The sequence below is a fragment of the Bubalus bubalis genome, chromosome 4 (genome assembly GCF_019923935.1).
Source record: "Bubalus bubalis isolate 160015118507 breed Murrah chromosome 4, NDDB_SH_1, whole genome shotgun sequence".
NCBI lineage: Eukaryota > Metazoa > Chordata > Mammalia > Artiodactyla > Bovidae > Bubalus > Bubalus bubalis.
In genome coordinates this window covers 129158457-129182020 of record NC_059160.1, presented here as the reverse complement: position 1 = coordinate 129182020, position 23564 = coordinate 129158457, and the positions used below count along the sequence as shown (strand labels likewise).

Sequence of the window (23564 nt, the reverse complement as noted above, 5' to 3'; positions counted from 1 at the left end):
GAACCTGTTATAGGAGGCAGTGCTCTTAGAGCCAGGTCATGTGCTTAGTAAACACAGTGAAACAGAGCAAGACCCTACAGTCCTTGCCCCTCCACCCGCCACAATGTTCTCAGCCTGCCTTTTGTCTGTGGAAAACTTTAGTCAAAGAATAAGTTTAGTCAGAGAAGTGAGAAATGTGGAAACAAAGGAAAACAGTCAAAGGAGACTAAATAATAAGAATGTAGTCATTAAGCGCAGTCAAGGACCTTTAGTTCTTTCTCTCTCCCTTGGGCTACAGGTAATATTCCGAGCCAGATCCCATGAGCTGTCTATAGATACTGAAACCTCCACCAGGAGGAAGAAGTTAACTACATAATGACCAGACCGTGCCCAGGACGTGAGCTGCCACAATTCCATGAACTAGCCTCAACGAAATGGGAGCTAACAGACCCTAGAACTGAAGATTAACTGAACCTAAAACAACCATGATGCTGCTGGTCAGACCACCGATGACCAGTTTGAAGATGACAGAAGGTTCCAGAACACAGGCCCCCAGAAAAAGGAACCAAGTTGTGAAGACACAGAGTAACGGAGGAGCAGAGCTTACCTGGGAAGGTACGAACTGACTGTGCTGTTTCTGCACGTAGCCCCCTCCTTCTGTCTATAAAAGCTCTTGCCCCACTGGCTGCCAGTCAGGAGGAGTCAGCCTTTGAACAAATGTCCACCCTCCCCCCTACAGCTGCCAGCATCTGAAATAAAGCAAACTTTCCCTTCCACCAATCTGTCCTGTTTATTGGCTTTTGGGTGAGGAACAGCCGAATCCCACACCTTTCGTTAACAACGGCGGAGCAGAGATGACAGTTAAAGCAAAAACCCCTATAGAGGTCATCCTACCTGGAAAATATCAGCAGCTGGATCAGCAATCATCTAGCTTTCTGTATTTCCCCCACCTGCCTCAGCACAGATTTTTTAACTTTCGCAAATCAATCAAGTGGCACTCCTGCAGCTAAGAGGGTGCTGCAGGCAGAGAGGGCGTCACGCAGCGGGCTGCAGACACTCCCATCCACAAGCCCGCACAGAGCCCATTCCGCATGACCCATGGTCTCGGCTGATTTTAGGGTCTCAAAGCAGATAATCAGTTACTGGTTTTCAATTTTCCAAAACCTACAGTTACCATCACAGACAAAAATCAAGGCAGAAAAACAAAATCACCCGTTTCAAGGCAATTTTCTCTCCCAGCAAATCTATGCCTGAATTTAACTGCACATAATTTGCCAACTTAGAAAAATAGTTTCCAATTTAAAATATATATATAAATTAGAAGTGCACAGACATTCCTCTAGACCTTTCTTTGCAACCTGAGAATCTTTGTTGTTGTTTTTAGCAGCTCAGTCATGTCCAACTCTTTTTCGACCCCATAGACTGTAGCCCGCCAGGCTCCTCTATGGGATTTCCTAGGCAAGAATACTGGAGTGGGTTGCCATTTCCGACCCCAGGGGATCTTCCTGACCTAGGGATCGAACCCGTATCTCCTGCACTGGCAGGCAGATTCTTTACCAATGAGCTACACCCTGGGAAGCCCTGAGAATCTATAATTATTTCAAAATAATATAATTAGTTGGGTTTTCCCACTGGTTATTTTGTTGTACAACACACACACAGGTCACACACCCCAAGAGATTGGTCTGTTCAAGACTCTGGCAAGTAAGCCTCAAAGCCAAGAGATCACAGACTAAAATTTTTAGTGATTTCAGAATTAAACCCACTTGCTCAGGCCTGTGTAGAACAGTGGAATCGCCAGTGTGGGCCCCACAGAGATAAACCAGTGAGGAGATCCTTTTTATCACCATCAGGCACACACTGCAGATGCTCTCTGGAGCCAGCACCCTCAAAACACAGCAGTAAGTCAGAAAGAGAGAAATATCATATATTAACACACACAGGTAGAAAAACGGTACATATGAACTGATCTGCACAGGAGAAATACATAGATGTAGAGAACAAATGTATAGATACCAAGGTGGAAAGGTGGGGGATGAATTGGGAGATTGGGACTGGCATATATACACTATTGATACTATGGATAATAGGTAACTAATGAGAATCTACTGTATAGCGCAGGAAACTCTACTCAGTGCTCTGTGATGACCTAAACAGGAAAGAAATCCAATAAAGAATTGATATATGTGTACATATCGCTGATTCACTTTCCTGTTCAGCAGAAACTAACACAACATTGTAAAGCAACTATACTTCAATAAAAATATTTTTTTTAAAAAGTGGGCTTTCCCAGTAAAAAAAAAGAAAGAAAGAAAAGAAATCACAGACAACAAAAGATAATACTGCCAAAGTCCTAAGACCTGCTTCACAGATTTTCCTGGCCATGCATATCATCTGAGGTGTTGAAGGGAGACGGCGCACCAGGAGGAGGGCTTCTCCCCCCATACCCACCCCTAGACTCCCCAGGTCCTCCCCTCACCCCGATACCTCCCGCTTCTGGGGAAGGAAGCAGCTTCTCAAACTGACATACGAGGGAGAGTTCCTGCAGGCAGCGGGGGGCAGGGGGCGGTTTCCCCGGCTCTCTCTGGAAGTGAGCTTCTGCAGGCTCTGCTACTGCTCCAGGGCCTCGGGCACAAGGGAAGGGTCAGCTCAAGGTTCTGAGACAAATCAGCCTCCATCCACAAATGTAACGAGCAGAACTCCTGGGCTGCCTGACTTGACAGCCTCACAGTCCACCCTCTGGTAGGGAATAAGTGAAGTTCTGACCTCTTTTTTGCCCTAGTCATTGTTTCTCTTCTTGGTGTGCTCAGAACCTGGGCAGCTATGAGGACCAGGGTCCCTGGGCCTGGTGGGATACCTGCCCCAGGTGTGTCTAATGATGCAGATGGCCGCCCCGCCCACGCCCCGAATCGCCAGCTCCATGAGGCCACATCAGAGCCCAGTGCTTCCACAAGGAGCCCAGGAGACCCTTGTTATCTGGACAATTAGGGAAACACTGTCTGAAAGAATGTTCTAGCATTGTGTTCCCTGTGATGCCAAATTGAAGTCTATGGGGGCCAGTTTCTGCAGAGGTTTGCAGCACTTTCTAGAAGTTTTGCTCTAATCACACCCATGGGAGAAAACTACAGAGAAATTACAGAGACCATGAGCTCAGGACTGGAATATTTTATCTGAAGGTTAAGCAGCCCGGCAAAGGAGTAGAGGCCTTCCAAGGATGACTCCTAAAGAATAAAGGAAGATTAGGGAAAGCACAGAGGCTTCTCCAGGGGTTCAGATGGTCCAGTGGCTAAGACTCCACCCACCCAATGCAGCGGGCCTGGGTTTGATCCCTGGTCAGGAAATTAGATCCCACATGCCCCAATGAAGATCAAAGATCTCGTGGGCCAAGACTAAGACCTGGTGCAGCCAAATAAATAAATACATTTTTTTAAAGGTAAAGGAGCAAGTTACCGCCTCTGCTTAACGCCCTGCAACAATTCCCTGATCACTGCTAGCAAAAAGGCAAGTCCTTTCAACAGCCCTCGCATTTTTGCTGCCTCTGCCCCAGCCCCTCTGTCTTCCCCCCGCCGTCCTACCCTACTGGAACTCTCCAGGTGCATTCTGACTCCAGTCTTTGCACTGGCCGTTCCTTCTACCTGGAGGCTCCTGCACTGATCCCCTCCCTGCTTCAAGACTGCTCAGACAGTGTCATCCAAAGAAGACCCACCCCAAAGACTGCCTTTAAAACCATCCCTGGTCCCTTCTTCAACCCCTTCATCCTGCTCTACTTCTCATTTTTACCCCAAAGGACCTTCTAACATACCATGCAATTCGCTCCCTAGGTTGATTTTTTATTATGTCTCCCCCACCACAGGGCTTCCCAGGTGGCTCAGTGGTAAAGCATCTGCCTGCCAATGCAGGAGACATGAGTTTGACCCCTGGGTCGGGAAGATCCCCTGGAGAAGGAAATGGCAACCTACTCCAGTATTCTTGCCAGGAAAATCCCATGGACAGAGGAACCTGGTGGGCTACAGCCCATGGGGTCGCAAAGAGTCAGACACGACCTAGCGACTGAGCACGCACGCATGCCCTCACCACAATCTAAGCTCTGTGAAGGCAGAGGATCTGTTCAACACAAACACTAGAAATGTGCCTGGAACACAGTGACCACGGCAGCTGGGCTGGCTCGGCCTCCTGCTCCTCACCCGACTGTGTTTGCCAGAACAGAGAATCTTCAGTTGGGAGGAGGGCTGATGTGCAAGCAGAAGGCAGCCACCATTACTTGAGATGTTATTTGCAAGGTTCCAGAAGGAGCTTCTGCATCAAAATGCCCTCCCACCCCCACCTTAAAAGTCAGCCAGCATGCCTGAATTTGCCAGCATCATCCCCAAACCTCAGGAGAGGGCCTGCAGGGAGGAGAGAGCATGGTGAGACCTTCACATCATTAGCATCTGGGTGTGAAGCAGTATGTTCGAATATCCATCTCCCAAAAGGGCTTCCCTGATAGCTCAGATGTTGAAGAATCTGCCTGCAATATGGGAGACCCAGGTTCATTTCCTGGGTCAGGAAGGTCCCCTGGAGAAAGGAACAGCTACCCACTCCAGTATTCTTGCCTGGAGAATTCCATGGACAGAGGAGCCTGGTGGGCTAGAGTCCATGGGGTTGCAAAGACTTGGACATGACTGAGCAGCTAACACTTTCACTTTCAAAAGTAAACCTAGAGAGGGCCTGTCGTGCCCAAGCACTGTGCTTAGAAACTCAGAACTAGGTTAAGGGGCGACTCCATCCCTACCAACAAGGATGCTGGGCTCTCAGCAGAGACAGAAGCGTGTACACAGACAGCTGTGTGCTCAAAGCTGCAAGGAAGACGTGCACAGCCTTCCCTGGAAAGACGGACTGGAGAGAGGAGAGCTCCCTTCCAGTCCATGTGAGACACGCTCAGGGGCCAGTCTGGTGGTCCAGTGGTTAAGAATCAGAGAGGAGAGATGGCCTGGCAAAGAAAGGAGGAAGAGGGAACAGCACCTTCAAAGTCACAAAACTGTAAAAGGCACAGCACATGTAAACAGTGGAGTTGCTAAACTCCCTGGGCTGGAGCATTCCCGGCAAGGGGCAGCGAAGAGGTGGAGGGCGGGGGAGATGCTTTGTCTTGTGGGAGGGGGTAGGCAGCAGGAGTGAAGCTAGTGCAGATTTCCAGGAAAATGGCCCTTAAGAGAAGCAGTGGAGGTGCCCAAGGGAAGAGGCCATGCTGCCAGGGGCTGTGATGCAAAGGCTCTGGGAAGTGAGAAAAGATAAGGAAAGGGTCTGGAGTGTGGGGCAGAGCTCCCAGAGAGCTGGGACAGCTGGTGGCCTCAGAAGCAACCACGGATCACTGAGAGTGATGCAAGAGAGACTCAGCCAGACTCCCCCAGGTCCGAGCCAGAAGCAGGCACCTTCCAGTGGTGACAGATACTGGTTGGTCCCTCCAGGTCCTACTACAACAAAAAGTGGGGTGAAGATGGACTGGAGAGAGGAGAGCCCCTTCCTAGCCCAGGTGAAACACGCAGAGGGGCCAACATGGTGGTCCAGTGGTTAAGAATCTGCCTTGCAAGGCAGGAGTTGTAGGTTCAATCCCTGGTCGGGAACTAAGATCCCACACCCCACACAGCAACTAAGATCCAACACAGCCAAATAAATAAATAAATCTTTTTTAAGTGCAGTTATGGCCACAGGAGATTAAAAAAGCCTTAAGGAACCTCAGCCCAGGATGATGGAAGCAAGAAACACCTAGATGACCACAGAGAGACAACCAGACCAAAGGGAGCCAGAGTTCATGGTTACAAACAACAGAAAACCACTGAGTTGGAATGCTGGTGGGCACTCCCAGAATTTTAATGGGAGAAGTGGAGAATCAGACTTGAAAAGTGAGCAGGAACCAAAGGAAGCTGGCGGCCAGAACAAGGCCCATGGCCAAGGCCCACACAGGAGCAGTTAGGAGAGCCCAGCACCAACACCTGAGTTAGCTCTGATCTGCCCCCTGGTCAGAGTCTAATCAGGTGTGGCCAAATGGGTCCCATGTAATGGGCAGTGATATTAACCTACTTTCCTATGTGTGCAGTAAGTGTAAATCTCCTGAATGTATCTGCATTAAGAAGGAGCATTACTATTAACAACAGACAAGATATGGAAACAATGTAAATGTCCATCAGAATGGATTAAAAAAAAAAAAGTGATATACACACACAGTGGAATACTACTTAGCCATAAAAAATGAAATAGTGTCATTTGCAGCAATATGAATGGACTTAGAAATTATCATCTTAAGTGAAATACCTCAGAGAAAGACAAATATCATATATCACATGTGCAATCTAAAATAGGACACAAATGAATCTATTTATGAAACAGAAACAGATTAACAGACACAGAGAACAGATTTGTGGTTGCCAAAGGCCAGAGGAGGAGGGAGAGGGATGGATTGGGAATTTGAGGTGAGCAGATGCAAACTATTAAACAGAAAATGGATAAACAACAAGGCCCTACTGTATACACAGGGAACTATATTCAATATCCTGTGATAAACCATAATGGAAAAGAATATGAAAAAGAATGTGTATATATGTATAACTGAATCACTCTGCTGTTCAGCAGAAATTAACATTGTAAATCAACTGTACTTCAGAAAAATAAATCCAAACAGAAAGAAGAGGCATTAACCATATGTGTGCATATATGCAGGGTGGGAGGCAGGGACAGACATCTTTTTTGACCTTCCCGGGTGCTTCTCCAGGCTAAGCAGTACCTACCACTCTCCCCTAAATAGAGCCTCCACTCAGGCTGAGTGATCTAGTCCCTCTGCCAACCCTTGTTCCTTCTGGACATTCTCCGCACCTGCCTGTCCTGCCCCCTACGTGCCTCCCTTCTCCCCACGCTGTCCATCTTTACAGGCTCATCTCAGGCCCAGTCTACTCAGCCCCTCCAGCCCAGAGCTCCTTGACCTCAAAATTCCTACAACACTCACAGTCAAGTGACCCAGGAGAGATTCATCTGATATCACCTGATTTCAGTAACTCACCTCTGATGAATACACAGACTTTAAACAAGATTGAAATCATAAACACAGAAATAATCTTCCTTCTCTTTCTTCACTTTATCTCCATAAATGTTAAGTGACTGATAAACCAAAACAGTGAAAAACAGAAAAAAAAAAAGAAAAGAAACAGATGAAAAGTACGTTTTGTGTTAATTCTTTAAGAGCTTCCCTGGTAGTGGGGCAATAATTACTCAATTAACAATGAGGTACCTGCTGTTTTTATTTTTCTACCAATAAAGGTTTGCAATATTTACAAACCTGTCTGGAGATCCATTTAGCACTTACTTGATACTGCCTTATACTATTAATTACCCTCTTCTGCACATATTGATTTTAAATAAGATTGAAAATACTATACAATTAAGAATTCTCACTCTCTATGTGTGTGGTGGGAATGAGGGTTGATATGACCTCTAGAGCTCAATGTCATTTGCCTGACTGTGGGGGAGGGATGGATTGGTAGTTCGGGGTTAGCAGATGCAAACAATTATATAAAGGATAGATAAACATAAAGTTCTTACTGTATAGCACAAGGAACTATATTCAACATTCTGTGATAAACCATAATAGAAAAGAATGTCTCTATGTATAACTGAATCACTTTGTACAGCAGAAACTAACATAACATGGTAAATCAACTGTATTTCAATAAAATAAATTTTAAAAAAGTAAAAATTATTTGACTGATTACCTAAAAGGATAAAAAAAATACATTACAGGTAAGTCTGTTTTCTGTATAACCACTGCTCTAAAGAGATAGTTTCCCTTACTAATAGTAAGACCATATATTATTGCACCTGTACGAAAAAAAAAAAAATTGGCTGGGGGCCTCCCTGGCAGCTCAATGGTAAAGAATCCACCTGCCAATGCAAGAGACACGGGTTCGATCCCTGATTGGGAAAGAAACTATATGCCACAGAACAAGTAAACCTGTGCACCTCAATTACTGCGCCTGTGCTCTGGAGCCCGGACGCCACCACGACTGAGCCCACATGCCCTGGAGCCCAGGCTCTGCAACAAGAGAAGCCACCACAAATAGAGAGCAGTCCTCACTCTTCACAACTAGAAACCAGCTCGAGCAGCAATGAAGACCCAGCACAGCCAAAAATAAATAAATAAACACATTTTAAAAATATATATATATTAAAAAATATAATGGCTGGAATCTAGTCGGTAATTTCCCTGGAGGCATTAAAGGGATGGTCTATGAAAATAAAAACGGCCAGAGCCAAGCATCTAAGCTGCTGATTCATGGAACCTGGGACTTAGAAGTTACATCAGCTCTGCCCATCAGCTAAAAGGGAGGGCTGTCCCTCAGATGGACCACTGGGTCCTTAGGAGATATCTCAATCTTAGCAGCACTAAAAGGGAAGCTTCCTGGACCCCACAAGGAAGTGCCATCACGCCACACCCTGAGAGACCCCCAACATCAGCTTAGGAAGTGAGATGGCCAACAAACCATCTGAACAATCACTTCTGGACAACCCAGCAGGGCAGATGGAATCAGACTGGGGTAAGGGGGAAGTTCTCAGGGCTGGAGAGAAAGGATACAAGGTGGCACTGACAGAGCCACAGGAGAAATGAACTCTGTTTTCAGGGGCCAGCATAACCTCAGAGGGACCTCGAGGAACCCATACAAAAGAAAAAAAAAGAATCAGTGGCTGAATTGAAAATCCCATGAATTGCAGGCACACATAAGCCTCTCTGGCCCTGGCTTCTGCTCACTCAGCAACTGCCCATTTCAATTCTGAATCAAAACTCCTCAGACGCCCAGACACGGTAGGAGATACTCAAGGAGTAACATTAAGGATGAGAGAAAGAAAAAAGGCTCTTTAACTTGATCTATTTCCCTATCTGCTTTTCTACCTTTTTTCTACTTTCAAACCATCTTCCCAGGCTTCCCAGGTGGCACTAGTGATAAAGAAACCACCTGCCAATGCAGGAGACATAAGAGACGTGGGTTCGATCCCTGGGTCAGGAAGATCCCCTTGAAAAGGGCATGGCAACCCATTGCAGTATTCTTGCCTAGAGAATCCAATGGACAGAGGAGCGTGGCGGGCTACGGTCCATGGGGGTCGCAAAGAGCCTGACAGCACACACGCACATCATCTTCTCACCCCTTATTTTTTGGTAAGCTCTAACTAGTCCCAACAGGGACCCAAGAAGAATGGAAACAAACCTATTTTAATGTAAGAGGTGAGTGAGGGCAGGCAGAAGAGTGCAAGAAGGAAGGTGTGAAGCTGGCAGTGACTATCACTCCAGAACTAAGGCTGAGAGCAGGCAGAACTGGGGCAGGTATATCCCAGAGCTAAGCATGGCTCTGAGGCCCAGGAGCTTGGGTTCACATCCCAGTTCCGCCTGTTTTGTTTTTTTTTTGCCTTCGCCACATGGCATGTTCCCTGACCAAGGGCTGAACCCTCACTCCTTTAATTGGAAGAGCAGAGTCTTAGTCATCAGACTACCAGGAAAGTCCCCCTAGTTCTGCTTCTTATGGGCTGATTCACCTGGGGAAGTTTCAAAATTCCTCTCTGCCTCAGTTTCCATATTTGTAAAATGGAAAAAATAAGAGTGCTTACTTATAAAGTAAGTAATTTATTTGGGGAAAAGTTAGTAAGTATTTAGAATAGGGACTGGCACTGAATATCCACCTCTTCCTTCCTTGTTTCTTCCTCCCAAATAAATACCAAAATGTTTTTCAAAAGAAGGTTCTACTGATCCACCCTAGGGCATGTGGTACTAAACAACTTCCTAGTACAGAGTAGGATTTTTAGTTTACATGCGTGTGTGCTCAGCTGTGTCCAACTCTTTGTGACCCCATGGACTGCAGCCCACTAGGCTCCTCTGTCCAGGAGATTTCCCAGGCAAGAATACTGCAGTGGGTTGCCATTTCCTTCTTTAGGGGATCTTCCCAACTCAGGGATTGAACTCGGGTCTCTTCCACTGCAAGTGAATTCTTTACCTACTGAGCCACCAGGGAAGCCCAATAATTCATCCTTATAAATTTGTGCCCTGTCCTTGGATTCACCTTGAAACCACTCAGGCTGGCCGGCTGTCTGTGGACCTGAAACACAAAAAAACAACCACTCTGCTGACCAGAGTGCCTGAGTAAACCTAAATAGTAAATTTACTGATATTGCATTTTCTGCTTTTGTATTATACTTACACTCATATCATATTTTCTAGGGTTTTTTCCTTAATGGTCACATTATTTTCTCAGTGAAAGATGACTGTTAAGAACCATTCATCTGGGACTTCCCTGGTGGTCCAGTGGTAAAGACGCTGTACTCCCAATGCAGAGGGTCCAGATTCAATCCTGGCCAGGAAACCAGATCCCAGATGCTGCAACTGAGAGTTTGAGTGCTACATCTAAAGATCTTGCGTGCCACAGTTAAGACCTGGTGAGCAAAGTAAATTTTAAACTTATTAAAAAATTTTTTTAAACTTTGAAAATCCATTAGTTTATTGGGGGAACGGGGGCTATGTGACTCAGAGTACTAGCAGGTGAGGAACTTGGGATTCCTTTGGCATCGTATGTAATGGGGTACACTGACCTTTGGTGTTGAATGTAACAGGGCACACTGATTTTGGCATCGTATGTAACAGGGCACACTGACCTTTGGCATCGTATGTAACAGAGCATACCGACCTATGCCATCAGATGTAATGGGGCACTGTGATATTCAGGGGCAGAGAAGGCCGAGATGTGTCTTAGGAAGACACTCCCTTGGGTCCTGCCTGAATATTGAGCAGGGTCTGCTGCTCTAAGCCTCATGAACTTCTTTCAGTCAAGACTGAGTCATGCACTGGCCCTTCTGTGTTCAAGAATCGGATAGCACAAGTGACTTTCTCTTCCAAATTGTCTACATTTTGAAGGTCTTAAATCCCCCTTTCATACCTGAAGAGTTGAATGTTTCCCACTGTGTGGGAAATGAGCTGGGAGTAAAAGAAATCATCAGAATCAATCTTGATTTTTATATTCAAGTACAATTTTAATGTGTACATTTGAAGACAGAAAACAGTAAAGGAAAGCGCACTGGAAATTCAAATCACGATCCAAGGTATTTCTCTGACACACAAATGTATATCAATAAAAAGCAATGCAGATGGATCACAGGAAGGAAGTCCAGCTTCTCAAAAGACAAGTCAGACTAGCTTAGACATAAAAAGACTTTGCCCACAGAGCTCTAGGCAGAGACAGGAATACTCAACACTGGAGAAAGCAGAGTGCATGCCAATGGTAGGAATATGAGGAACTTGAGGCTCAATGTCTGCAAAGATCACCAACCAACCAGATCTTGTGACAGATCCCATCAGCCTGTCAGGAATATGCCGAGAGATCAAGCCCTGAGCTTTTGGAGTGGGAGCACTGACTCCAGGACCCTAGGCTACCAGAGAACTAACCTGAAAGAAAGTGAAAGAAAGTCGCTCAGGCGTGTCTGACTCTTTGCAACCCCATGGACTGTAGGCTACCAGGATCTTCCATCCATGGGATTCTCCAGGCAAGAATATTGGAGTGAGTTGCCATTTTCTTCTCCATAACTAACCCTAGGGAGTATCAAATAGTGAGAACTCACACAAAGGAAACCACTTGAATACAAGGCCCAACATCACCCAACCACCAGTAACATGCTGTGCAGGATGCCTCATCTAAACAACAAACAAAAGAAAAATACAAACCCAATTATCAGCAGACAGGATTACTACCTCACTCAGCCTTCATGAGAAGAAAAACAAGAAACAAACAAACAAACAAAAAAGCACAAATCTCACTCTATATGAAGCTTACCCAAACCACTAGACCAAACTTAGGAGGGCAGAAACCAAAAGAAAGAAAGAATTAAACCTTGAACCCTGGGAAAAGGAGACACATAAGTTAAAAAAATAATGAAAAGGCAGAGAAATACTACACAAATGAAGGAACAAACTAGAAACACAGAAGTCCAAATAAATGAAGAGAAAATAGCCAAACTACCTGAAAAAGAATTCAGAACAATCATAATAAAGATGATTAAAAAGTTTGAAAACAAAATGGAGAAAATGCAAGAATCAAAGACCTAGGAGAATTAAAGAATAACATACAGAGACAAATAACACAATTACTGAAATTAAAAATACTCTAGAAGGAATAAACAGTAGACTATCTGAAGCAGAAGAACAAATCAGTGAGCAGGAAGATTAAATGGTGGAAATAACTTCTGAAGAGCAGATTAAAGTAAAAAGAATGAAAACAACCGAGGATAGTCTCAGAAACTTCTGGGACAATATCAAATGCACCAACATTCGAATTATGGGGGTCCCAGAAGAAGAGAAAAAGAAAGGGTATGAGAAAATTTTTGAAGAGATTATAGTTGAAAATTTCCCCAACATGGAAAAGGAAATAGCAATCAAGTCCAAGAGGCACAAAGAGTCCCATACAGGATAAACCCAAGAAGAAACGCACCAAGACACATAATAATCAAACTAACAAAGACTAAACACAAAGAAAGAATATTAAAAGCAGCAAGGGAGAAGCAACAAGTAACACGCAAGGGAAACCCCATACACATAACAGCTGACCTTTCAGCAGAAACTCTGCAAGCCAGAGGAGAATGGCAGGATATATTTAAAATACTGAAAGGGAAAAATCTACAACCAAGATTACACAATCCAGCATGGATCTCATTCAAAATTGATGAGCAAAAGTTAAGAGAATTCAGTAACACCAAACCAGCTTTACAACAAATATTAATGGGATTTATATAGTCAAGAAATACAAGAGAAGAAAAAGGATCTACCAAATCAACCCCAAACAATTAAGAAAATGGCAATAGGGACATATATATCAATAATTACTTTAAATATAGATGGATTAAATGCTCCAACCAAAAGACACAGGCTGGCTGAATGGCTACAAAAACAAGACCCACATATATGGTGTCTATAATAAACCCACTTCAGACATAAAGACACATATAGACTGAAAGTGAGAGGATGGAAAAATATATTCCATGCAAATGGGAAACAAAGGAAAGCTGGAGTAGCAATCCTCATATCAGACAAAATAGACCTTAAAATAAAGAAGATTACAAGAGATAAGGAAGGACACTACATAATGATCAAGGGATCAATCCAAGAGGAAGACATAGCAATTGTAAATATCTATGCACCCAACATAGGAGCACCTCAATACATAAGACAAACACTAACAGACATAAAAGGAGAAATTGACAGTAACACAATAATAGTAGGTGACATTAACACCCCACTCACACCAATGGGCAGATCATCAAAACAGAAACTAATAAGGAAACACAAGTCTTAGATGATACATTACATGAGATGGCTCTCACTGATATCAGGACATTCCATTCAAACACAGAATACACCTTCTTCTCAAGTGCACACGGAACATTCTCCAGGATAGACCACATCTTGGATCACAAATCAAACCTCAGTAAATTTAAGAAAATTGAAATTGTATCAAGCATCTGCTCCAACCACAACGCTATGAGACTAGACATCAATTACAAGAAAAAACTGTGAGAAACACAAACACATGGAGATTAACAACATGCTTCTAAATAACCAACAGGTTACTGAAGAAATCAAAAGGAAAATCAAAAAGTTTCCAGAAACAAATGACAATGAAATCACAACAACTCAAAACCTATGGGATGCAGCAAAAGCAGTTTTAAGAGGGAAGTGTATAGCAATACAATCCTACCTCAAGAAACAAGAAAAACATCGAAGAGACAACCTAACTTTACACCTAAAACAACTGGAAAGAGAAGAACAAAAAAAACCCCAAAATTAGTAGAAGGAAAGAAATCATAAAGATCCGAGCAGAAATAAATGAAAAAGAAATGAGAGAATTGGTTCTTTGAGAAGATAAACAAAACTGACAGGCAATTTTGATAAAATTTAGCCAGACTCAAGAAAAAAAGAGAGAAGAATCAAATCAACAAAATTAGAAATGAAAAAGGAGAGGTTACAACAGACAATGCAGAAATACAAAGGATGATAAGAGACTATTATCAACAACTATATGGAAATAAAATATGGAATATGGAATTCAGCAATTCTTTCAGGATAACCTGAAAGAAATGGACAGAATCTTAGATAAGGTCAATCTTCCACGACTGAACCAAGAAGAAACAGAAATTATGAACAACCCAATTACAAGCACTGAAATTGAAGCTGTGATCAAACATCTCCCAAAAAACAAAAGCTCAGGACTAGATGGCTTCATAGGAGAATTCTATCAAACATTTAGAGAAGAGCTAATGTCTATCCTTTTAAAAATCTTTCATAAAATTTCAGAGGAAGGAACACTTCCAAACTCATTCAATGAGGCCACCATCATGCTGACACCAAAACCAGACAAAGACAACACAAAAAAAGAAAACTACAGGCCAATATCACTGATGAACACAGATGCAAAAATCCTCAACAAAATTTTAGCAAACAGAATTCAGCAATACATCAAAAAGCTCATACACCATGATCAAGGTGGGTTTATACCAGGAATGCAAGGATTCTTCAATATATGCAAATCAATCAATGTGATATACCATATTAATAACTTGAAAGATCAAAGTCATATGATCATCTCAATAGATGCAGAAAAAGCCTTTGACAAAATTCAGCCCCCATTTATGATTAAATCTCTTCAAAAACTGGGCATAGAAGGAACCTCCCTCAACATAGTAAAGGCCATATATGATAAGCCTACAGCAAACATTATTCTCAATGGTGAAAACTGAAAGCATTCCCCCTAAGATCAGGAACAAGACAAGGGTGTCCACTTTCACCACTATTATTCAACATAGTTCTGGAAGTCCTAGCTACAGCAATCATAGAAGAAAAAGAAATAAAATGAATCCAGATTGGAAAAGAAGTAAAGCTCCCACTGTTTGCAGATGACATGATACTGTACATAGAAAACCCTAAAGATAGTATCAGAAAATTACTAGAGCCAATCAGTGAATTTAGCAAAGTTGCAGGATACAAAATTAATACACAGAAATCACTTGCATTTCTATATACTAAAAATGAAAAATCAAAAAGAGAAATTAAGGAATCAATCCTATTCACCACTGCAACAAAAAGAATTAAATATCTAGGAATAAACTTACCTAAGGAGACAAAAGAACTGTACACAGAGAATTATAAGACACTGGTGAAAGAAATCAAAGATGACATAAACAGATGGAGAGACAGTCCATGTTCCTGGGTAGGAAGAATCAATATTCCGAAAATGACTATACTACCAAATGCACTATACAGATTCAGTGTGATCTCTATCAAATTACCAATGGCATTTTTCACAGAACTAGAACAAAAAATTTCACGATTCATATGGAAACACAAAAGATCCCAAATAGCCAAAGCAGTTTTGAGAAAGAAGAATGGAGCTGGAAGAATCAACCTTCCTGACCTCAGATTATACTACAAAGCTACAGTCATCAAGACAGTATGGTACTGGCACAAAAACAGAAATATAGACCAATGGAACAAGATAGAAAGCCCAGAAATAAACCCATGCACCTATGGGTACCTTATTTTTGACAGAGGAGGCAAGAATATACAATGGGGCAAAGATATCCTCTTCAATAAATGGGGCTGGGAAAACTGGACAGCTACATGTAAATGAATGAAATTAGAACACTTCCTAACACCATACACAAAGATAAACTTAAAATGGATTAAAGACCTAAATGTAAGGCCAGAAACTATAAAACTCTTAAAGGAAAACATAGGCAGAACACGTGATGACATAAATCAAAGCAAGATCCTCTATGACCCACCTCCTAGACTAATGGAAATAAAAACAGAAGTAAACAGTGGGACCTGATTAAACTTAAAAGTTTTTGCACAGCAAAGGAAACTACAAGCAAGGTGAAAAGACAACCCTCAGAATGGGGGGAAATAGTAGCAAATGAAACAACTGACAAAGGATTAATTTCCAAAATATACAAGCAGCTCATACAACTCAATGACAGAAAAACAAAGAGCCCAATCAAAAAGTGGGAAAAAGACCTAAACAGACATTTCTCCAAAGAAGACATACAGATGGCTAACAAACACATGAAAGGAAGCTCAGCATCGCTCATTATTAGAGAAATACAAATCAAAACTACAATGATGCTGGGGTCCAGCTCCGGTGGATCCAGGGAAATTCGAAGGAGAGATGGCTTCAGCGAACTGGATACAATAGCTTTAATTAAATATTAATTAGAGATATAAAGAGTAATAAAATGAGGATAGCTCAGCAGGAAAATTCAGTGGAGAAAAGAAGCTGAATAACTTGGTTTACGTGGAAAGCTAATAAAATTCCAAGGCAAGGAATTTACGTCACCTACGTAGGCCGCAGGCGTCCTCCCATTCTCCTGAAGGAGAGAAGACACTAAGGCCTCCCCGGTCAGATCTTAGAAGCCCAGGCATAATTAGTAGGCTTGACGAGCCTCCACGTTCCAGATGGGAATTCAGCCAGAAGGTGAGAAAAAGAACGACATGGGGAGACCAGTCTTTCTAGGAACTGATCCCATTTCTTTATTTTCCAGGGTCTGTTTTTATATACTGAGATGTTATACAAGTCACACGGGGTCAGCAGTCCTGACTTTTATTAAAGTCAGGTGCTTTATACAAATGTACACGAAGGTCTTAGGGGTGTTACATCATCTTCTGGCCAGCGGGGGCCTGTTAACAATTTATGACCCTCTTCTTGTGACAGCAGTCAGTCAACCAGAACACTTATTTCTCCAGGGGTGATTATTCTTAAAACAGACACCACCTTCCGAAGGTACCAGATCAAGTTACATTCCTATAGGGTGAGGGTGTAGTGGGTTTTAATTAAGGAAAGAATTTGCTTAGCCTAAGGTCTAACATGATTAATATCAAAGTGTAATACTTATTTCTTCTATATATTCATTAATGTATATAAGGGCAGGGGATGTGGAGACTTAGCAGCAAACATTGGCTCAACAAATGAAAAACCCTTCACCAATACAATTTCTAATCAGCCCACTATACTTATACTAATAGTTTTCTAACTTCTCTAAAGAACCTGTTTTTAGAAAGTTTAAAGCATCTCGTGCCTCTCATGGTTGGGAGGCTGTGAACAATCACATCTGGCCAGACAAGCCTGTCAGGTAGGCTAGAGAACCTTCAGAGGAGTTTGTAGGTTGAAACACTCTTGTCATGCCCAGGAATTTTTATAACTGGAGCTCTAAGTTAACTCCTTTTCAGAGAGAGGTGGTGGGGGACAGCCCCCCGTAAAATCAGAGGTGTAGGTGAGAGCACAAAGTAGTAAAGTAGGCAGACTCTGGTTTTGTGGGTAGATGCTCGAGAATTTCCAGGGGGGCTCCTGAGGTTCGATCCCGCCTTTGCGTATGCCGAGCCTCCTTCCTCATGATCTTTGCCACGGGCGGAGTTCCTCACGCTGGCTCCCGGCACAATGAGATATCACCTCACATGGGTCAGAATCAGTTCAGTTCAGTCCAGTCGCTCAGTCGTGTCCAACTCTTTGCGACCCCATGAATCGCAGCACGCCAGGCCTCCCTGTCCATCACCAACTCCCGGAGTTCACTCAGACTCACGTCCATCGAGTCAGTGATGCCATCCAGCCATCTCATCCTCTGTCATCCCTTCCTCCTCCTGCCCCCAATCCCTCCCAGCATCAGAGTCTTTTCCAATGAGTCAACTCTTCGCATGAGGTGGCCAAAGTACTGGAGTTTCAGCTTTAGCATCAAGGGAATGCTCTTGCACTGTTGGTGGGAATGTAAATGGATACAGCCACTATGGAAGACGGTATGGAGATTCCTTAAAAAACTAGGAATAAAACCACCATATGACCCAGCAATCCCACTCCTAGGCATATACCCTGAAGAAACCAAAATTGAAAGAGACACATGTATCCCATTGTTCACTGCAGCACTATTTACAATAGCTGGAACATGGAAGCAACCTAGATGTCCATCGACAGATGAATGGATAAAGAAGTTGTGGTACATATACACAATGGAATATTACTCAGCCATAAAAAGGAATACATTTGAGTCAGTTCTGATGAGGTGGATGAAACTAGAACCTATTATACAGAGTAAAGTGAGTCAGAAAGAGAAAGATAAATATTGTATTTTAATGCATATATATGGAATCTAGTACAATGGTACTGAAGAACTTATTTACAGGGCAGCAGTGGAGAAACATACATAGAGAATAGACTTATGGATATGGGGAGAGAGGGGGGAGAGAGTGAGATGTATGGAAAGAGTAACATGGAAACTTACATTACCATATGTAAAATAGATAGCCAACGGGAATTTGCTGTATGACTCAGGAAACTCAAACAAGGGCTCTGTTTGAGGGGTGGTATGGGGAGGGAGACGGGAGGCAGGTTCAAAAGGGAGGGGATGTGTGTCTACCTATGGCTGATTCATGTTGAGGTTTGACAGAAAACAACAAAATTCTTTAAAGCAATTATCCTTCAATAAAAAAATAAATTAAAAAAAAAAGGAAAAAAAAGCAATGCAATATAAAGGCAAATACAACTGGGGTATTCACTGACCGGGAGATCACAGAATGGAAATCTTGGTTTGTCCATCTGCACATGTGCAGCCCAACTAATGACTATTAACATCCCTGGTCTTAGACATACATAGAATATTATCACAGTTGGTTTAAAAAAATAAATTTCCAGAAGGAGTAAACTAAAATATTTTACTTAAACCCATATCCTCCCTGCCAAAAGAATTTAAAGTTGCTTTAATTGTATTATAAAAGACATTTTCAAAAAAAAAAAAGACATTTCCTTCTGTTTTATCCTTTGCAATCTCTTTTACCAGAGTGTCATGGGGATCCCTGAAAAACAGAAATAAGGATTAAGAAGAAATCTATGTAAATATACCAGAGACCCAGAGGCCAGACTTCCAAAACATAATTCCTTCTTTTTTAACCTGATTTAAATAATGGAATAGATTTCAACAGTCACCCAATAAGAGAAAGTCAGTCCTGTCATCTGGGGTTCATTTCCTTATTAACAGTTAATACACAAGAACAAAGAAACCAGACAGGATAGATTCTCCCAGATTCCTTAACTCAAAAAGCTCAGCCTCTTCCCAACTCCAGGCATGTACCATTTTTCAGAGTTTAGCACTGATGGAAAAGGGCAATCTGGCAGCTCTAAAGAATTCCACTCTCTATTTATTTATCTACATAAGGGACATAGTTTGGATCCTTTATACACCGGAATACTTGAATCATACGGGTTGGAATACAAGTCATCCAGAAGTTGAGAAAGAAAAGAAAATATATATTCAAGCTAAAATGGATCCAATTTTTAGAAGGCCATTAGCCCCAATTTTAGTAAAGTTTTGAACAAACAGGCTGGACTAAAATAGAATAAAGTCACAGGGCACGTGAAAAGCTTTCACTTGGACACACTACCCCTCAGCAGACTGCAGGACAGATCTTCCATCAAATTCCTTCTGGGTGGAAGACCTCTGATGCAACACGGTTTAGGAGAAAGGCTTTCTGGGCCACAGCCTGCGGATTTAAAGGGGGCATGAGACATTGCTCTCGAGTGGCAAGGTCACAAAAGACAAGTTCCAAAGAGACTGGAGAGCTCCGTCTGTGCTCCTATGGAACAATCATCTCCTGGCCAAGTGGTGAACTCTTTTTTTCATTATTGTTAAGGATTTTCTTGAGGTGGGACATTTTTAAAGTCTTTATTGAATTTGTTAGAATATTGCTTCTAGCTGTTTATGTTCCGGCTTTTTGGCTACCAGGCATGTGGAATCTTATAGCTGCCTGACCAGGGATCAAACCCACATCCCTTACTAGACAGCCAGGGAAGTCCCCAAGTGGGACTTAAGTAGCCTTTGTTTTACAGTTAATTATCTTCAAAAAATTTTTTTTTCTGAAGCAGGTTACAGATGGTAAGACAACTAGCACAAAAGTCAAACTCCTCCCAGATACCATGAGAAACATGGTTAGAAAAATAAGAAACCAATGTATTAAATATCTTCCTTTGCCAAAGGCAAAGCTGCTCAGGGAAATTAGAATTAGAATTGAGAATAATGTAGTCCCAAATATTTGTTTCAGAGGCAGTAAAAAATCCATTCCCACAGAAAGAAACCATGAACTCCAACTGTTCACTTCTGTTTAAAAAAAAAAAGAAGAAGAAGAAAAGGTTCACAGTTTAGAAATAACACATGTACAACCATGGCTGATTCATGTCAATGTATGGCAAAAACCACTACAATATTATAATTAGCCTCCAATTAAAATAAATTTTAAAAAGAAATGACAGGGAAGAAGCAGGAGTATCTCAAGTATAATGACAAGAGCTAGAAAAGAGTTGCATGTGATTTAATCCCAAGCAAAACAAGTCCAGGAAGAGACTTCCCAGCATGTGGCAAGTGGACAGCAAAGGGTACTGTTCCTTCAGTGGAAAGTATTTGAAACAGGGCATTGCTTAATGTCATAAACCAAAAGGTCTGTCCCTTCTGTTGCAGGAAGAGACTATCAAATTCGGTTTTTATTCTTCCATACCATAAATCCAAAACTGTGGAAGTCTATGAAAACACAAAATAATTTTCAGGATTCCAGGAGCCATGACCTTCACCATTTTCCCATGACAGTTTATAAGTCCGATGCTTCATGGTAATTTATTTGAAGACACAGACCTCTGCATGAAAAAGGAAAACTATTCTAAGTACAACAATTCATGCGAAACCTAGTTCTCAGGGCACATGCTGTCCCTCCTGCCCACAATGCTCAGGGTTCAAGGTCAACCCCAAGTCTACTTCCCTGTATATATGTAGCTGACACCCTTATTTCTTGTGCTAACTCCTCTTGCCTGAGTTGTTGCCTGAGCCAGACTAAACCATGCAACGAGTAGCTTATTTCATGTCTATTTCATACCCATCCTGTTTTCTGATTGGTCTCCTTGGTATATAACTTCTCGCAGCTGAGAACACTGTGGGGCAATGGTTAGTTGTTAAAATTTCCCAAAGCGTTCACAGATAGAACACAAAAGGTTAGCTCTTTGATCTCCAGTTACCAGCCAGCGGGCTGCACTACAGTTTGCCAACTGGGCATTTCCTTTTAGTGAGCAAGAAGATTTCAGTGGTCCTGCTGTCAGCTAAAAGTATGATAAATAAGCCTTTCATTTTCAATAACACGTCTCGGCTACAGAGTGATTTCAGGCATGGTCTAGTAAAACGTTACACTTCTCTTCGCGTGGAAGAAAGAGGGACCCTTAATTTCTAGGTTGAAAGAGGGCTGCACGGCTCCACAGAAGCTGCTGTGGAAGTATGTGGTACAAGCTTAAGAGTATTTACAGTATTCAGTGGGAGACCAAATTCTAGAATTATGCAGTATTCAACTCTGACTTACATAATTCCAAGTTCCATAGCTGAAACCAAGGCTTGGCTTCCCTTAACAAGACAAAATGATTAAATATATAAACTAGGTCTTAGATACTCTTGATACACCCTTGTCTCTTTATTGTCTCTAAAACATTAAAAAAAAAAATACATACTGGCAGAAGAGGCTCACTACCTGTATGGTGTTATTTCTAACACTGTAATCTCCTAAAGGCATGCTCCAGGGGCAACCCCAGTTCACTTGCCATCTTGACTGTATGTATATAGTTCTCTTTCTGGGTCTGTTTCTTCTCTCAGCCCCAGCCTCACAGTGGGGTCTCTCCCCAAAACTTCCTTTACATAATGCCCTCAGCTCAACCCCCTCAGGTGAGCCCCTGACCCACTCCACACTGCTGCTCTCCAACTAAGGAAAGCTGGACCACCACTCTGCTTCCTTTCTCCACTGTCAGCCCACTGAAACCACCTGTCCAGTCCCTGAATCCACAGGGTGGGAAAGAAGAACAGGGGCTGTGGAGTGAGACAAGTCTGAAGGGAACGCCACCTCCCCCATCCTTTCTCTAGAATTTGGGGTGGAGGGTATTTAGGAAAGTGAGAAATGTTGGTAGTATTTCCAACATTTTCATTTGCAACTAGAATCTGAAGAATGTACTTAAACCCCCCTGATTCTCAGAAGTCTCACCTACAAAACTAGGATAACATTTAACCTCATGAAGTTGTCTGAGGTTCATGCCACATAAGCCCTATGCCATGCTTAGCACGTCATAGGGATTTAGTGCAAGGCACCCAGGAAGAACTCAATACATGGCATCTGAGGTTATGTGCTAGGAGAAGGAAAGGGCAACCCGTTCCAGTGTTCTTGCCTGGAGAATCCCAGGGACGGGGGAGCCTGGTGGGCTGCCGTCTATGGGCTCGCACAGAGTCGGACACGACTGAAGCGACTTAGCAGCAGCAGCAGCAGCAGCAGAGGTTATGTGCTACTGTCGTTTGGAAAGACAAAAACAAATGATGCATTTCTAAAACTATAGGATGCTTGATATAAAATGAAGTCACTCTTAATTAATATGTACTGGGCATCTTCACTGCTATGGTTTGATGTTTGCATTCCCTTCAATTCAGTTTGAAATCCTAAACCCCCAAAGGTGATAGTATTAGGAGGTGGAGGTGATCAAGTCATGAGGGTGGAGCCCTTATGAGTGGGATTTGTTTTTGTTGTTGTTGTACAGTCACTAAGTCATGTCTGACTCTTTGCCACCCCATGGACTGCAGCATGCCAGGCTTCCCTTTCCTTCACTGTCTCCCAGAGTTTGCTCAGATTCATGTCCATTGAGTCAGTAATGTTATCTAGCCATCTCATCCTCTGCTACCTCCTTCTCCTTTTGCCTTCAATCTTTCCCAGCATCAGTCTTTTCCAGTGAATTGGCTCTCTGCATCAGGTAGCGAAAGTACTGGAGCTTCACCTTCAGCATCAGTCCTTAGGATTAGCACCCTTATAAAAGAGACTTCGGAAGTTCCCTCAGCCTGTGACAACCCAGTGAGTAGGCGCTACCTATGAATCCGGAAGCAGGTCCTCACCAGACACCACAATCTGCAGGAGCCTCGATCATGGACTCAGCCTCCCAAACTGTGAGAAGCAAATTTCTGTTGTTTATAACCCACCCAGTCAGGAGTGTTCTGTTACAGCAGCTGGGATGGACTAAGTCATTTACATTCAAGAAGTGTTATCAAGGAACAGTAGGAGTGAAGAGTGACTCTTAGGAACTGGAGCTTCAAGAGCAGCCAGTCTTGACAGGCAAGGAATCCCTGTGGTCAAAGAGAGAATTCAGTTCTTCTGCTGAGTGAAATTAATTGTAAGGACATCCCTGTAAGTGAGATAATTTGTGTGTGGCTTGTGTTTGTCCCGACCTATCCTCAAAAAAGGAAAAGTTACCTAGTAGGTCTGTGACATACAGAATACACTTTAAAAAGTGTACAAGAGCATTTAAAGATCATACAGAAGTTAAAGCACAAACTCAGTACAGCTGAGGACCCACAGAACCAGTATTAGGTGGCAACTACTTGCAATAACAAAAGAACTTTCCACGGGGTTCCTGTATGTAGCAAGCTTCCTCCTAAGTGCATTTCAGCTGTATGTTGGTTTTTTTGTCATTCAATTCACCCTTTCAGGAACA

At 42.7% G+C, this 23564-nt stretch overlaps 1 protein-coding gene and 1 long non-coding RNA gene across 2 annotated transcripts in view; both read right to left on the bottom strand.

The window, feature by feature from the left end:
* LOC123333405 overlaps positions 1-3934 on the bottom strand; it is an 81451-nt gene extending 77517 nt beyond the window's left edge. Inside the window, exon 1 of the long non-coding RNA XR_006550722.1 lies at positions 2467-3934. This is a non-coding gene — a long non-coding RNA (uncharacterized LOC123333405). The remainder of the gene's footprint in view (positions 1-2466) is intronic.
* RYR2 (ryanodine receptor 2) overlaps positions 1-23564 on the bottom strand; it is an 829832-nt gene that overhangs the window by 754040 nt on the left and 52228 nt on the right. The window lies entirely within an intron of this gene.